The sequence below is a fragment of the Leptosomus discolor genome, chromosome 12, assembly GCF_034619465.1.
Source record: "Leptosomus discolor isolate bLepDis1 chromosome 12, bLepDis1.hap2, whole genome shotgun sequence".
Classification (NCBI taxonomy): Eukaryota; Metazoa; Chordata; class Aves; order Leptosomiformes; family Leptosomidae; genus Leptosomus; species Leptosomus discolor.
In genome coordinates, this window is record NC_141402.1 from 14,297,702 (window position 1) to 14,315,129 (window position 17,428).

Genomic DNA, 17,428 nt, shown 5'->3' on the forward strand with positions numbered 1-17,428 from the left:
CAGACACTCTTTTTCCTTGGTGGGAGAAAATGTAGTTCACCCTTTTAAGATTCTGTAATACACCTGAAATATTTGGCTTTGTTTCCAAAAGATATCTCTCTGTGTGTCTGCATCAGTATCTATCCCGTTTTAACCTCCCTCCCTCCCAATGCCTTCCGTATCATTGGCAAAACTCAAGGAAATCTGACAGGCGTTAAAAAACTTTAAAATATTAGCTTCTTAAAAGCTATGTGAAATTCAATGGCTAAAGAAAGGAGGAGAACTGTATTGTTGTCCTCTGAAAGAAGTGCAGTACTATGAACGAAGCTATTACCAAACATCAGCGAATCCAATATAAACCACAAATCCGTACGAAAATGAGGCTTCATTAGCTCTCACTTGCTCAGAGAGCTACCTGTTATATCTGGCCATAAGGGTCTGCCTGCCCAAGCTGGCTTCAATTTACGTACAGCTCACGAGAGCTGTAGGGCATCTGAACAGTAGATGCCAGGGACAATTCTCCAAAGGGATGTAACTGGAAGGTGGGAGGTGTGTTCAGTGTTTTTCACAGCAGGGCTCTTTAGATACTTAAATAATCCAGCCTCTGCCCAGAATCACCTGCGTAGGATAGGAGGGTGTGAAGGGTTCCAAGAATATAGCCTTGTACTAAATCTACTTTTATACCACCAATGCGTGATTATCTAGGAAACATACAAAAATTCACTGGTGATGAAGTATCTGATAAGAAACAAGCAACCATAGAAGATACACCTCTAGACATGAGCTCTTGTGAGCCTCAAATCTTTCATGGCTAATTTGAAGACAACACTGTTGTTCTGAAACCCAAATCTACTACTAAATCAGTATTTTGGAGGTTGCTTCAGGGTACGGCAGATGCTTCACAGAAACCAGTTCTGCGGGGGCTCGGGAAACAGAGAGAAGGTAAAAATCAAAATTGGGCCAAAACTGCAGAAGGCCAAAAATTGCCATTATGTTAACAAATCACTTATGTAACACAAGGCAACATATTTCACCCACTGCTCCTGCATTCCCTCCAAATCTGGCTGATGAGATGGAGAACTGTCCTAGAAAGACATCACGTCTTGATTTGAAGATGCCAACTGATACAGAATCCATAAGCTCTCTTAGGAAGCTAACCTCATTGTGAAAAACCTTCACTCTAGCTCTTGCACGAATTTATTTGGTTGTTAGTTTTGGTAGATTAAAGCGCGCTGAAATTTGCAGCTCGGGTCATTTCTGGCCTTCTAGTCTGTACTCTTGATCATAAAAATGAAGAAAAGGTAATACAGAGAGTATTGACAGAGCCACTAAACACAGTATTTTTCAGGATTGCCCCTTTTGCGTTGACAGGTCTCTAAGCAGTAATGGGCTATTAAATGTGGGCTGCTCGCTGGAGCTTAAATAGGAATAAATAATTCAGCAGCTAGAAATAAACTTCTTGCTAACCCTGTCTGTGAGACCATTTTATCTTTTAAAAATGAAAAATACAGCAGATGAAAAGTCTGCGTCAAACCCCATGAAACCCAGGACAATGACAGTGCTGAAATTAAAGGGGTGCAACTGCCTAATGGGACTTTCATTCCAAGGCAGCTTTGGGAACAGCAAATAAAAAAGCAGCGGGGCAAGAATAAAAGTTATTTTATCAGTAAACCTCATGGCTGTCATCAAAGCAAATGGGAGCTGCCAGTGCTCTCCTCTTCTGGCACCGGACCCATTTTGGGTGAAGGCAGCAACTAATACATTTACAGATGATCAGTGTTGGTGCAGAGATGCCTTTCACGCAGCTGCTCTGCATTTTGGGCCTTTTGTGCTTGCCAGGAAGATAGTGGCAGCTTTCAGCATTGGGCTTGAGGCTTTTGGGGATGGAATTTTCCTGGCTCCATCTTTAAATTTTCTGAGTTCCTCATATATAATTACCACACAGCTAAACACTGTGCAGACATTATGCTGCCCCTAGCCTCTGTAAACTGGTGGGTAGGTTGGTTTGCTTACTCTCATTTCCAGCATTTTAAAATAGACTGCAAATATGCACATCTCTATAAATAGTTAATTAGGGGTTTTGTATAGTCAAGAGGGCTGTGCTAGTTAGGGGGGCCTCTTAATTTATTCAAAGCTTGTTTCAAACAACCTTCTGTTTTTCTGGTCACTAAATATTTTCCAGAATCAAACTAAACCATATTTTTTTATTCACAGCAGTCATTCACTCCAGAATCTGCATCAATAAGGAATATTAAATCTAAAGATACTGACATTTCTTGATTCAATTAACCCTGAGGAGGTAAAAATTTCATTAATGAAAAGAGAAGGCAAATTGTTAGCAGACACATTTCTAGCGATTACAGTCGTCAGTATTCACAAGGAGAAACCGCAGCACAGATCTTCAAGAAGGGTAAATTATTAGTTCAGCGGTGACTGGTGATTAACAACAGCTGAAGAACTACAATCAATTCAGAAAGTCTGTGAAATCTGTTTCTGAAAGCTATGCCTAAAATACCTATTTATCAGACGGGTAACTGGACAATGAACCCCCTACTAACTGTTAAATAAAACCTGATACAGTGAAAAGTGCTTGCACAGGCATTTTTTTCCTCTACGTAATCCATGGTTTTTGGTTAGGGAGATGGCTAAACACACATATGACACCTGACACTGAATATTTTGGGCTGTCACGCTCTTAGCTGGAACCTGAAGCAATGAAGCTTCACAACAAGTGTCAGCTACTCCCCAGAATTATTTGGGTTGGCTGTTTCTCTGTGGTCACAGCAAGGGGACCTTTCCTCATCAGTGGTGGTCCCCAGTATGTTCCTTGTAGACTGTGTCTTGTTCTGCTGGATCCCAAACCTGCCCCAGCAGCCTGATGGAGCCACGCTCTTTCAATCCTTCATGCGATCCAGATGAACACACTAAATACTGGTACTGCAGGAGTGCTTCGATTTTAAGGATTGCCATACCCTCTGCTGTGTGTGATATCACTCAGCTTGATGATTGGTCCAGGCTGGAAAATCAAATAATATGGGTTGCTGAAGAGACCCATCTGCAACAAAGGAACCAAGTTACAGAAAGCTAAAGCTCCACATGGCTTTATTAAGATCATATGAAACAGAAAGGATTTCTCTCAGTTGCTCCAGCAAGCTCGAGAGTGCGGCTAGTTCATCCCTACAACCCAACTCAAAGCTCACGTGCCCTGCAGCGTCCTTAAAGCTGCCTCTCTTGTGCTGCTTTCGTGGAAGTTGCCTACCACAGCCACCCCCAGCAATCTGCTCTTGCTCTGTCTGAGAACAGAACAATAACCTCTTTCTATCGCCTTCTGCTTCTCTGCCTGCCTTTTCCTGCACTGGGCAGTGAAAATCAGGTACTAATCAGGAGACAAAACTATTTCCTCCTCTAATTCTCTGTAAGATGTCTTGATTAATGTTTCCTTTGTATAGACCAGAACATTTGCAGCTTTAGGCACACCAGCAGCACTTACACGCATAATCTCCTCACAACTAATCTCTCTCTACAGTGATCACTACGCACAAAGACCACAAACAGAACAACTACAGGCAAACCAGGCACTGAATGCCTGCACTGAGAAAAAAACATCCCAGATCATTCGTTTTGGGGAGCCCAATTTCATCCAGGACTAAGAAATTTGAAGATACAGTCACAACGGGAAAAACATTATTATTTGATGTGTAGGAAAAATTCATCTTCAGAATCACCTCTGGTTTGGATAAACACCTCCTGTGAGCAAACACCAGCCCATCACTAAAGCCATGTTATGTTTGGGAAAGGGATCACTGCAACCTTATGGCTTAGAAATGGGCATTGCAATAGTATTAAATAGACAATCCTCATGTGGGTTTTTTTTTTGTGTTTTAGAACACTTGCAATTTACTCTGTAAACATTATGCTAGCGATTTCTTCTGACTTTGAGTGGGTCACTGAAATGAATGCTTAATGATTTTTACACCCACCTCCTCTGCCCTTTAAACTGTAAATTGATTGTTACACAGAAGGCTATTAATTTAACAAAGCATATTAAATTTCCCACTAGCACTGAGGGGCTTCTCCTGACTTAGCAATTTCACTGGTCTTTCCCCTTGCTAACTGCATAGATCATACCTCACTTGCTGTAATTACAACTAGAACATCAACATTAATTATTTCCCTGGTAATGGCAGGTGCGTGCAGAACTGAAGGTTTTACCCATACTACCAGAAGGATTAGAAAGTCCCCAGCACTGAGTGAAAGACAGGAGCGAGGACCTTTCCTGCAGACCTTTGTCTTAGTCCCTCACTTTATTTTCAGTAAATCATACTTTGCATAATCTCCTCTAGACCCTGATTTCTGAAGGCATGTCTACTGAGTAAAGCTCAGGCAAAGATATTTTCTTGGAGCAGCAATCTATGCAGGAAGGTAAGGGGCTTTCTTCGAATCCTTTTCAGTCCTTTAATCCCATGTTCTAATATATTCAACCAAAGATGACCAAAACGTAAATCACACCTGTTAAGCATACATCAAGTACCCAAATGCTTACCCAGGTTACCAAATTTTTATTTAAAGTTTACCATTATTTGTTACTGATATCTCTAGTTGGCATTCTTTTAAGCACGAAAACAAAGTCAAGATGCAGATCAGCAAAGACTCGCCACTAAAACATAATGTACAGCCAAGCACGTGTTCAACGTACAGAAAGATACGTGCCATCAGAGATCACAATTGACCTCCTGATGCAGTTTCCTTAACACACTAGCCGAGAAATTCCAGTAAGGATCCACTTTGAAACAAAGTCAGGAACCAGATCTCTGCCTTTAAATTTCTGTTTATCTAGAAATATTTATATACTTCTTTAAATTAAAGTTTCGTATAGATGACACAAGGATTCACGTGGCTATCACAGCTGCTTCTCAGTAGTGAGCTCAAGAGGCTGTTGGAGATGCATTTATATCAAAATTAAGGTGCAAGTGTAACTCGGGCACACATACATAAATTACCTTTGAGCTAGCTAGCTGGAGTACAGCTAACGGCATGGGCTACAGTAGCGAGGATGCAAGGCAGGCTAGCAGTTGTATCTGAGACATCAGGCAAGCACCACACGGCCAGATCATTCTGAAATCCGCGCTGATGTCCGCTACCGAGCAAGCTTGTTCAAGTGCTCAGGTAGGCAGATCTAAGCCACCATCGCACCTCACTTGCAGCACAAATGATCCTCGAATCCCTGCTGCTTGTGCTGAACTGTGGGCACAGCTCCTGGCCGGTCCACAGCCGCTTGGCAGCCCATGCCCAAGCCAAAAGGCATCAGTCGCTTTGACTTCTGCAGGTGTGAGGCTCAGGCACAGAGACACAGTATGAGGTTAGGCACTAAAAAACACTGTTAAAAGCTACGTGCCAGTTAAGGAAATAAGCATTTGGTTATGAATTCCAATACAAATAATACTAGGCCCAAAGTTGAAAACACTGGACATATGACTCAAAAAATCCCCACCTGACAAGCAGATTTGAAGTGCTCTGCCTCCTTTTTATTGCGGTTATTAATATTGATAGTGCATCCACCACCAGTGACACTTTGTTTGAGGCACACTGTGAACATCATGTCTCCAAGCCTGAGCATTTCAGGGAGCAAGTCTCTGAATCCCATGAACAGTATTAATGAGTTGCATAATGGCAAATCACGTCCACCTTTGACACATTGAGCTTTCCAGTAATTATCCAAAACTCAGTACACACACTACTTGGGGAACAGATATCCCGCAGCTCCCCTGTGCCCTGAAGTTTTTATGCACGCTAATTATTAGTAATACCCTCTGATGACCTCCCATACAATCCTTTTAAACTGCAGCTGACTACCTAAGAGAACAGCTTTTTAATAACCAGTTTTTCTAGCAGTACCTTAGGGGCTAGAGACCCCAGGCCGCAGTAAGAGTCGCCCTGATGAGTCTCTGTGACAGGCCTTGGGAAGAGGGAGCCTGGCTCTGCATGGCACCTGCCATCCCCACTGCCTGCAGGAGGGCTCCAACAAGCGTGGCTCTTTGCGGGGGCTGACAGGATTTGGGACAAGCCCAGGGTGGTGAGGGAAATATGGTATCAGGTACACAGAAATGTAAATGAGAAATTCACTCGGTTGCTTTAGTTAAAGCTATTGGAGATTCAAAGCTGTGACAAGAACACATCGCTTTGGGCAGGCGTGCAGTTACGTTATTTGCAAGCAGGCCACATCTTCAAGGTCAATTCTTGCCTTGATATTTTTCTTTAAAAAGAACATATTAAAGGGCATCATTACAGTCTCATACCGCTATCTAAATCATATAATGAGATCATATTCCCTTTTAATGGAAGGATCCTACTTCAAGCTTTAATGACATTTAAAAAAAACCCAGACGACTGCAAGCCTCACTGATGGCTTTCTATGATATCCACCTCTGCCTTTATATAATTAAATCTAGAAAAGATTGTGCCTTGGGGCTACACTCCCACCACACAATTACTAGGAAATACCAAGCTAATTTTGAGACCTACTTTCATGCTTGATAGTGTCCTCCTGACATTATTCCCTTGTTTGTGAAATATTGCCCTCTTGTAACAAAGTAAAACAAAATCAGACTTCTATCTCAAGTCCTGTCGAGCTGTTTTAGACTCAGGCTCAAAAGGGAACTTCACCATGGCAGTAAGGCAAAGGTAACGGCAGGAAAGGATGTTTACAAACAACCTCACAAGAGAGAAAACAAATGCTGTTCAATTTCACAGAGATTTTCCGGAATCAGTTCCAGATTATTTATGTCATGAGCACCCACCTTCCCAAACACACACGCACAAAGAACGGAGTGGACAATCCTAAATGCCAAGAATTTTAGATTAGAAGCGTATTTCTACCTTGACATCCTGTACAATCACAAACTATATTTCCACCCAAGGGCTCTGACCCCAAGCCCACTAAATTATAGCCAACCTGGTGCATCTGCTTTCAAAGAACAGCTAAGTGATGGAGAAATGACCACATCCCATGGTGCTCCAATCACGCTGAATTTTCCACTCCTCTACTTTCTTGTTTCTCCTGTCAGATTCAGACAGGCTCTGTAAACCTCAGGGGCCTTCACAAGGAGGGCTGAATAAACAAGACCAAATAAATTTTAAGGAAGTGCATCTATTTTTGAAAAGGTCCTTATGTGCCCCTGTTCAGTTTCTCAGACTTTTGGGCGCAGTAGTATACCAAGATCTGCTGTACAGTGGTCTAAATTTAGCATCCACCTATACTTCCTCTGATACAGCCACTCTCCCTGAAATTCTACAGGAAATTAATATACTGTGTATTTTTGCATAAACTTCAATGTTTCTCAGAGACCAGAGCATCAAGCTCTTCCTTCAACAATAGCTAAAAGATGGCACTGCAGTTATTTTGGTCCTAGATTTTTAATTAAAAATCTCTGTGGGAGGAAGGAAACTAGACAACCCACAAAGAGCATTTAGGGTGGAATTTATGTCGTGTTAAATGAGCCCAAAGGACTCAAACCGCGCACAGGCTGATGCAGCATGCACAACAAAACCCACTCCCAGCCTCAGTTCTCAAGCTGAAAACCTTTCCCCGCTTACCTCAGTCCTTCCTTCTCTCCCAGTTTCTCCCTGACTTAGCCAGTGAAAACAAGGAGACAGGAGAAACTCTTTGCCCTGGCACTTTCCTTTGATTCAGCCGGAGGGAGCTTTAGGCGCACAGGTGAATGAACACACCCACACTATACAAATTTAACTGTGTATTGTCTTTGCTGATGTCCTCCTACCTATTCAAATAATACTATCCCAATATTTTTGCCAGTGACTACTCTGATACTCGTACAACTGTCCCACTGCCAGATGCAGCCACGTGTGCTGGGCATAAGCCAGAGGGAAACTCTTTGTACAAGTTATCAGCCATAAGCTAAAGCCCTGCAGAATCCAAGCCCCCAATGTCGTGGGCAGCAAACCTGACACTACAGCTCTCGACAAAACACAACAAATCTGAAAACCATGGAATTCAGAAAGAGGACTCTTCCCATCACTTTAAAGCTAACCTACACTGACACTGGCTTTTTTTTTTGTCACTGAATGGAAAGATCCAAGAAAAAAACAACAAACTGAAACAAAACAGTACTGCTCAGCTACAAACCCTCCTTGCTACAAGCACTGACAATCAGAAATACAAGGGGGGTCATAAGCACCCCTGCCTGGAGAGCTGGGAGATCCCAGCTGGGGAGGGTAAGGAAAGCATCAACCACGCAGCACAACACCAGCGTGAGGATGACTACGCCAGCTCCAGCATTGCCACAAGGAAAGGAGGAGAGCGCAAAGGGGGATGTGGAGAACAAAGGGCACCTGCAGACCCCCATCTATAGATTTATAAATCACACTGACCTTCAACAGCTCCACGTCGAAAGTGTAAAGGTGGCTTTACACAAGCGAACAAAAATCCCTGCCTCCCACACACACGGGAGCTGAAGCCTGTCACAGAAGGAAGATCAGCATCCAGACTGGCCCTGGCTGAAAGGAAGCCAAACACAATACAGCCAATTCACTGCATTTTCTTTATCACAGCGCTATACAGAGCAGCCATACAATGCTTTCCAATACAGACCATGGCAATTTATCACAGAGAGACAGGAGTTAGCAGGAAACACTCCCGCTATCTCTGCTACGAAAAGGAAGTGGCAAGGAGAATGGCTAAAAGGTGACAGTTTTTACAAGGCTGGGCTTCAGGGCTGACCAGCCCATCTTTTCCACAGCAGAAAAAAAAGTGATGGGCCTCAGCTGTGTGGGTCTTACAAAACAGGAGTTAGAGTTGCCGCTCTATGACTTTTCAAGAGAAACAAACGAAGACAAATGAAAATATTTCAATAGCGACTGTGCTGCGCCAGATCCCCAGGCTGTGTAAATCAGGGAAGTTTTGTGGCCTCCTTCACAGGGTGACGCTGACCTGCCACGGTGAGCACTGGGCTGGGCATCCAACAGGTAGAAGGGAGGCAATCTCAGAGACCTGCAATGCTGTAAGGAGGTGGTGGAGGAGAATGAGAGCCCATGGTGCTTTCTGGCAACTATTTGGTCTGTATTACAAAAGCGGGCTTCAAAGTGGTTGCTGTCTACAAGCTCCAAATGCAGAAGAGTTTATAAACACAAGAGCCCAGATGGAAAAGATTTGAAAAGTTTGGGAGGGTAACAAGGGAAGGAATAAACAAATATCTCTGACATGAAGTAAGGAAGCACTTAAAATGGCAGAAGGCTAGATGGGCTGTACAGACTTCATGGTGCCTCTAAAAGGTACAAAACCTTTAACATCCCATGGCTGTGCGCACACACTGAATTCTCCTACAGGGCATAAACACAGACTGCTATTACCAGCTGCCAGTAATAAATACTACTGCTCAACCATTAGCAATCAGTTGGCACAGCAACCAAAAGTACTAGGCGCTTTATAAAAACTAATAAATAACTGCCCCTGCCTCAAAAAGCATATTGGGTTTCTAACTGTCTCAGGCAGCACTTGGACCCAAACATATTTGCTGAAGAGCAACAGACCACATCAGCTAATGTTCAAGTGAAGCAGAGAAAACTAAACAGCGTAACATTCTAATGTCTCCCCCTTGATCAGGTCAGCTCATTCAGTGCCTTTCCCAGCAAAACTAATCTTCACTGCAGTCATCTCTTCATCTTTAGGGAAATGTATAAACACGGATATTAATGACTTCTGTGCAGCTCACAACGCATCACCGCAGACACCAGCGATGCGATTGCTGTAAGGATGATTGGGTGTTTTAAAATGAACAATTTCATACCTGGTTAAAAGTGGAGGTGATGAGACAATAAAAAGCAGCTTTTCAAAACTGCTCACCGATGGATTCTGTAGGCTCCTGTGGGAGCAGGGCTGAGCTGATCCTGCGTCTGTCAATCACACATAAAATGTCCTGACTGCAAGCCTCGCTGCCAAGAACAGCAGGCAAGGACCTGTCTGATGCCTCTGTCTCTTCTTCCAGGGCTGCCAATGTTGCCGGACTCTTTAAGGAGAAAGATCAGCTGTTGACAGCCTGCGGCTCCCACCCGATGCAAGCAGAGCAGGCAAAACCTGTGAGTCAGCTCAGGGAGAGAAGTAATCTAAACCTGTAAAAGGACTGCCAGAGATCACTTTCCTCCTAGAAAGAAGCAGCAAAGACCAGGGCGAGCTGGACACTAGGCTGGGTTACAGCCCAACTGCAGACTTGTCCAAGGTCAGCTGCTTGCTCTTGACGACCATACGCCAGTTTTACTGACTGCTGCCTGCCTGTGCCATCCCAACAGCCTGGGCAGCACCCAGCCACAGCCGCAGCCTGCAGCCCGCCCATGGGAGCCACCTCTGCCACCGTCATCAGAGTCTAGGGGAGTCAACGAGCTCCGGACAAAGACGTTTTCCTCCCTGCTCTGCCAAAAAGCCACTTGCAGTTCAGAAAGCTGTTTCCAAAGCAGTGCTCAGTCTGGAGGTAATGAAGTCAAGAAATGTGGCATTGAAATGGTACTCACAATAAGCAAAGGTGGGAATTAAATGAGACAGAGGTGACACTAGCTCACAGGAGGAAACCTAGGTTCTGTGAAAATTAATTTCCCTCAACAGCCTGGCAAAGTAACTGTGCCAACAAGCAGCGCAATACAGTGCATGCTTCTCAGCAGAGCTTTGCAGTCCCCTAACAGCACCAGCTTCTCCTCCCCACAGATTCCTTCACTTCACCACCACCTGCCTTAAAATAACCTCTTATCCTGCAGAAGGAAAGGGTTATATCCATTTATTTACCCTGTGGTAGAAGAAAACCTAACGTTTTACTTAGGTCCCATGTTTCCAGACACCTGTCAGGGATGTGCAATCAAGACAGGTCCTCTCTAGAAGACGCCAGTCTGTTGGTGGCACTGTCTTCCCCCAATTACTCTGAACAGGAAATGTTTCTCATACCCAATGTATTTCTCCTTTGCCTGCAAACACCAAGAATCTTTCCTACATGGTTCTTGCTACAATGCACATACCAATCATCTAGATTAGCAGCAGTACTAGGGAAAATCCATCAATGAACCATATTTGGGATTATAGTATCTGACTGGAATTTTTTTAAGTTTCTCTCTGTACCTGCTCCCCATTGATCTCTGAACTGCCTTGCCCTGCTGATGACTCAGGCAGATGACCACAAATATGAATGCCGGGTACTTCACAGCGACCAGGCACTCACTTTTCACTGGCACAAGTGGATTTTCAGGACCCAGATTTTCAGCATTGCTAGAACACCTCTGTATTTCCCTGCCAGCTCAAAGGCACTTCCAAGTAAGCATTACTGGAATTTGCATCTCTGCCATGGCCTTCTTACATTGCCAAAATGCTGCAAATAAAAACAAAGGTCAGCAACCAGTCTGAAAGTGAATAAAGTCTTACGTACTTTATTTAAAAATAAACTACAGCCATGACTCAAATGACTCACAGTCACGACTCTATAGCCAACACACTGACCAGTTCTTAGTTTCTTAATTGTGAATACATAACGACAGTAACACTAAGTCTCTCCACCACACCTCCAGTCACAAAGACAAGATTATAAACATACGGCATATTCAACACTCGCTTGTCAAGGAGTTATTGAGCAAGTCTGCAGACCAAGACTTGTTCTATACATGATTTTGTACCAGTTCAGCCATGTTAAATTACAAGTATTATTTGCTGGTATATTTCTGCCAATACAACCAAAGTGTGGATGTAGTCACGAGCCAAATAAAAGTGCTCTATACTGGAATAGCTTGTTCTCCTTTCCCACAGGGGAACAAGCTGCGCTGGTATAAGCATGTTCATACTGGCACACCTGAATTCACACTAGGGGAGGGGTATATCTATGTTACAGAATGATAGTTAAAAGTAGTGAAACTTGTTTACATAGGCAAGACCTACTTTTGTAGAGGATTTGCTCCTGATCTTGAAATCACTACTTAAACTCCTAATTCTACATGCAGTCTAGACAGAGAGCAGAATTGGGCTGATCAGGGTTTTAGCTGAACAAAATATACCACAAATCAATACAGACCACTGAATCATAACAACAACAACATAAGAAGGAGGCACTTTTATGTGGGCTCTCGCTAACAAAGCCAGTTGTATCTAGGGGACTCCATCCCTTTAGGTAGGTGAGAAGCAACCTGGTTTTTAGCAGTAGAGGGCAGTAAAATGGCCAACCTTGTTATATCAGACCAAATTTCTGAAAATGTCAACTGATGAAGCAAATCACAGGGTGCCACTGCAACAGCTGCTTCTAGCAAAATTAAAGTCTCCAGGGAGCCGAGTGCCGGTGTTTTTGAGCAGACAGGCAGAAATGCAAATAGGGTGTTCAGGTACTTCTAAATCCACTATAGACAACCCCTCCCTGCCAGTCAAGAGTTCCCAAAGCATAAGGCTACAAACGTTCAAAGAAGCCACTGCATTTACATGAGACTGTGTCCAGCTTCGGAGGCCCAGGGACAGAAACAAAGAAAGAAGGGGAGACTGAAAGGAGGGGAATGAGAGATGAGGAGGGCAGGTAAAAAAGGAGAGATGGAAAGGCATAAAGACCCTACAAGAAGGGAGGCTTTTCAAGAGCTGTAGGAAAGCAGGAAGGCTGGGATCAGCCTGGGGGAAGGAGGAGGGAAGGACACTCACCGCAGCGCTCGCTGTCTCAGACAGCACTCACTCTCCGCTCCCACGCAACACCTGCATTCAGAGCTACCGTCCCTTCACCAGATCCTCGCCGCCTGCTACGTGCACAGAGGCTTTCTGGACCGCTCCTGGATGCTACACTCCTCCAAGCTGCAGATCAGCACAGGACCCAGAGAAGACACCCGCACGCAGAGCCTCTGCTCCAGGGGCACATGGCAATGAAACACACCTCCCACACGCTGCCAGCACGCTGTCTACGATCTCAGCCCTCGCTTGGAAAACCAGAGCGACTCTCTAACCATGGTGACTGTGGAAGAAAAGCCTGAAAAGAAGCACAGCATGATTCAATCCAGCGATATGTCCAAAGAAAGCCTGAAACTATAACCCAGATGGGTATGATCTGCCCCTGTTTGTCAGGGGAAGTTTAAACTGCAATGCCCATCGACAACAATTTAATTGTCAGCACCGTTAACAGTTTCATTGCTGATCAAAACAGCTGGGCAGCACCCAGAAAATTAGAGCCAGTCGCAGCCCCTTATCAAAGCACCCAGCAATAAATAATCTGCAACTCTGTGACAGACTCTATTCCTGTCACATCTCTCACACTCCTTTCTTTTCAGTGGCTTCTTGGCATACAGAATCATTGTGCAATCAAAAGAAAAAAAAACCAACCAAAACTAGTTCACTCTTTTCTGTAATTAATCTGTAAGGAATAAAGTAAATCCTTGCAACAGTGGGCTGGTGGTGTTGGAAATCACTCAGTGTATTCTGCACAGGGCTCAGATACACCTGAGTTTGACACAGATTTCTCAGTTGATGCAGCTGAGCACAGTAAAAGCATCATTTCCTAAGATGCACAGAACCTAAACCTGCCATGCAGAGGCAGGTTTGCCAAGCACAGGCACAGACATCAGCACACTAGCATAATATTACTGCTTTAGCTTTAAAAATAGCCTGATAGATGTTGCTAGTTACAGTATCCCATAGCAATTGTACACATATTTCAGTAGGCGAGCATGCTTAATTACAGCCCTGCTTCTTCCTGCATCATTCTGCATCTGGAAAATATCCAAATGTTTTTCCTTCACGGGTTTTCCCGATATTGCTAAATTAAGTGATAAGCACAAAACACACACCTCAGCCAAAGCTTGCTCCCAAGGCTGTTTGTGTTGTTGCTGTTCTCTGCAGCATGTGCTCTGCCCTGGCCCTCACGCTCTCACAGTGAAGGAAGAGTTTGCAAATAACATCTATACCTGCTGCTGTCACCAGCTGCAGTGTATCAGCCTGTGTCTTTTTATGTACAGTTTTACAGTGACTTGTCTGGGTTTGTGTCAGATCAGATTCCTCCAAGACAGCTGGCATGATGTGACTGAAAACAATATGAATTAAAAAGCTTTGAAGAACCCCCACTTGTTGCATTGATTTTTCATGAATAGTTGATATTCAAAATGATGGAAAATTAAGATGACAGTGACAACAGTAACAATAAGAAGCCAGAATTTCTGAGGTATTTTACACCTTCAAAGTACTATGCAAACAAGCGTTAAAATGCATGCATAAACACCACCTTCTACACTTGACAGTCCATAGTTTGCAGAAGCCACTGCACCTGCTGAGACATGAAGATCTCACATGAGATCAGAAATCTCAGCTATCAGAGACACTGTCACTGCAGGAAACTGTTGAAATCCTCGTGGGAGGCAACACTCATGTGTCAGGCAGCACGGACAGCACCGGGATCCTAACGCCACCACCTTGGAGGAAATCACTCCTCACCGGCAGGGCCCCATGCGAGGAGTGATGCTGAGGCCAGGGGTCCACAGCCCCTCTCCCATGAGGGGCTGGGAGAACCAGGGCACCCAGAGACACTGCCAAGGTGTCTTGGGGTAACCAAGCAGGGGAGGAACTGTGCACAGAAAAAAGTCCAGCCTCATTTAAGAGGGCAGAGAAATCCTGCAGTAAGTTCTGGCAGAAAATGACAAAAAGTGGAAAGTAATTTTTTCTACTGCATGTACCAGAGTTGGTCTGGGCAGGGGGCACAGTAAATCCACCCAGCGCATTTGGGAGCCAGTGTTCAGACAAGAGTGTTTCTCTTGCTTTCAGACAGTTATTAAAGGAGCCCTCTGTGCTTGGGTATTATGACCTGAAAGGAAAAACTGGGATGAATCTAAAGAGAAAGGCTTGCAAGCAACTGGCACTGCAAGGGGTCTGAGGTCTCCTTTTGAGCTGAGGGCTTGCAGGCAGGCTCCTGGCTAGGAAGGACACCCTGTGGCCATGCTAGCTGTGAAGGCACAGGGGATTTTTGAGAGCACATGAGACTAGGAGCTGCCAGGAACAGTTTCATCCAAGAAAAAGATCTGATGGTCTCTGCAGGTCCCTTCCAGCCCTATGTTTCCTTCGGTTCGTAATTACCCCATTTTCATTGCCCAGTGCTGCAAAGCTAAGTCAGTCTTTCAGCACTGGCTCCGGCTGTTTGGCATCTGCAGCAATGCCAGTAAATCCAACAGTGCTGTGGCCAGTCACCTCTGAGAGAGGGTGGAGATTTTTTTGAACAGGTAGATGTGATGGCAGCTCTAAGCAACCCCTACTTTGTATTGAACCGCTCAATGTCACAGCAACGTGGAGGCTCCCCACAAACAGTTTTGGATCGTGGTCTGCCCTTGGCAGCCACGAGTCACTGGCTCCATGCAGGGCGTGACAATCCAAAGAGGGGAACTGCCACTGCATCATTTGTGAGCAACGGCACATCTACCTCCTCATCTCAGCCACACCAAGAGGACGTTCTCAAATTTCTTCCCAGGAGCAAGCTATTATACCTGCCTTCTAAGGTGTCCTGTCTCTTCCTTACACAGTGTAGTTCAGGATTACTGCCATAACAAAACTCATTTCTGCAGACTGGTATGTGGTTGCTCTCTTGCTAGCTCATACCGCTCGGCTGGACTTGGGTCAGCGGTAACTTGCTTGGGGTCAGTGCGGACAGGATCAGTCTTAACGCTTCTTGATCTTAAAGAGACTTGCTTGAAAGTCTTTTTCCACGTGCCTAGTAATCACATTCCCACTGTTTCTTTCTTTGTTTATGCTTCATTTCTGCCAAGCAACAGCTTCCTTCCTGTACTTGGAAAAGCACATCTGGGTCCCCAGGCTTATATCAGGTGATTTCCTTTATAAGTTTGGCTGGACTGTTTGCCTTTTCTAAAAAGCAGGCAACACATCTTGATCTTAAAAAAAAAAAAAAAAAAAAAAAAAAAAAAAAAAAGACAACAGTCAAAATGACGACTATTAAAGCTATTACAAAAAGGGCAAGTAGCACATGTAGCTTTGTGTTGCTAAATTAACAATGTAAAGCCAGATCTTAGGGCAGACTCCCTCCAAATTCTAATGCTTGCAACAAATCAATGGCCTGATCAATTTACAACCAGAAAACAACTGAGCTGCTGCCTAAATTATGCAAGTTGGTTCAGCTCCCATGCAGCAGCTCATGGTCCAGTAGAGAACCTGCTTTCAAAGACACTACAAATTGGGAAGAGCCTGTTGACCTGTCTAGGAAAATCTCAGCACGCTCCCACCACAAAGTCTACACTGGCCCTTTTCCTCTGGGCATGACTGACTTGGCCAAAGGCAACGCCGGAGTGAAATAAAACACAGTTTCTTCCTATGATCAAAGTAGCAAAGGCCCAAAGGCATCTCCCTTTGTGTCTTCTGATTTCCTGGAAAAAAAGGCACACCTTTTTCCTTCCAATCCCTCTGAATCACAGGGGGATGGGCAGCCCTTAACCCTCTTTTGGCCAGGCAGTGGGATGCAGGAATTGCTGGGGAAGACTCCCTATATCCCTGCTCAGCCCTCCAGCCCCAGAAGCCCTTGGCCATCCCAGTGCCAGCCCAGTACAGAGGTGCCATGAGGTCTTCTCCAGCAGCTCTGGCAAGGATGACTCAGTGTAACAGCCTACCAGGCCTTCCCCTGATTGTACAGTCTCCATGGTGTATTTCTAGTTCTAACAAAACAAAACAAAGCAAACAAACCAGGAAACAACTTATTTTTCTTTCTCATTTTAGACCTGGAATCCTCTTGAAAGATCACTGAGGTGAAAGAGATTTGGGCTTTGCATTTTTCTACGGTTGCAGAGCGCAAACACACACATATTGACACAAAAGAAACATGCCAGGCTGTACACTGCTGCTTTTCCATTAAGCAAGATGAGGAGATGGAGGAAGAATTGCTTTCTGGCTTATGCCTGGCCATGCTTTCTCACTGCTTCCAGACTGCCCATTAACCGCACATTTTCACAACCGCACATTTTGGAATGACACAGGCAAGCCCTTGGCTTCTAGTAAGCAACAGATTAAACCATTTTATATCCAGAATTTTGTTTTAAAAACCCCTTTTGCTTCTATATAGCTGTTCTCAAACAGTCTTACAATCTCTCATGCTGCACCTTCTCATGCCATTTTCAAACGAAAGCTATTTTTTAAACAAATATAATTAATTCATTTGTTTTCTTAAACTGCTTCCAAGATGCTCTGTAAAGAGGGCCAAGTCTTAACCAGCTCCTTATCATGCCATACAAAAAAAAAAGGTGTAGAAACCAACATTTCAATTTTCTAGAAAATACATGCTTTATTTATGGTTTAAGACAATAGTGTAGGTTATGCCAGTGGCTTTACTAATACAGCAGCCAAACCAATCTCCTGCTATTTCCCTAATTCCATACACTCATCTCAAGGCTCTTCTATATTTAAAGTGGCTGCGGCAGTTTTTATTTGACATTCAGATATACGAAGACAACCACA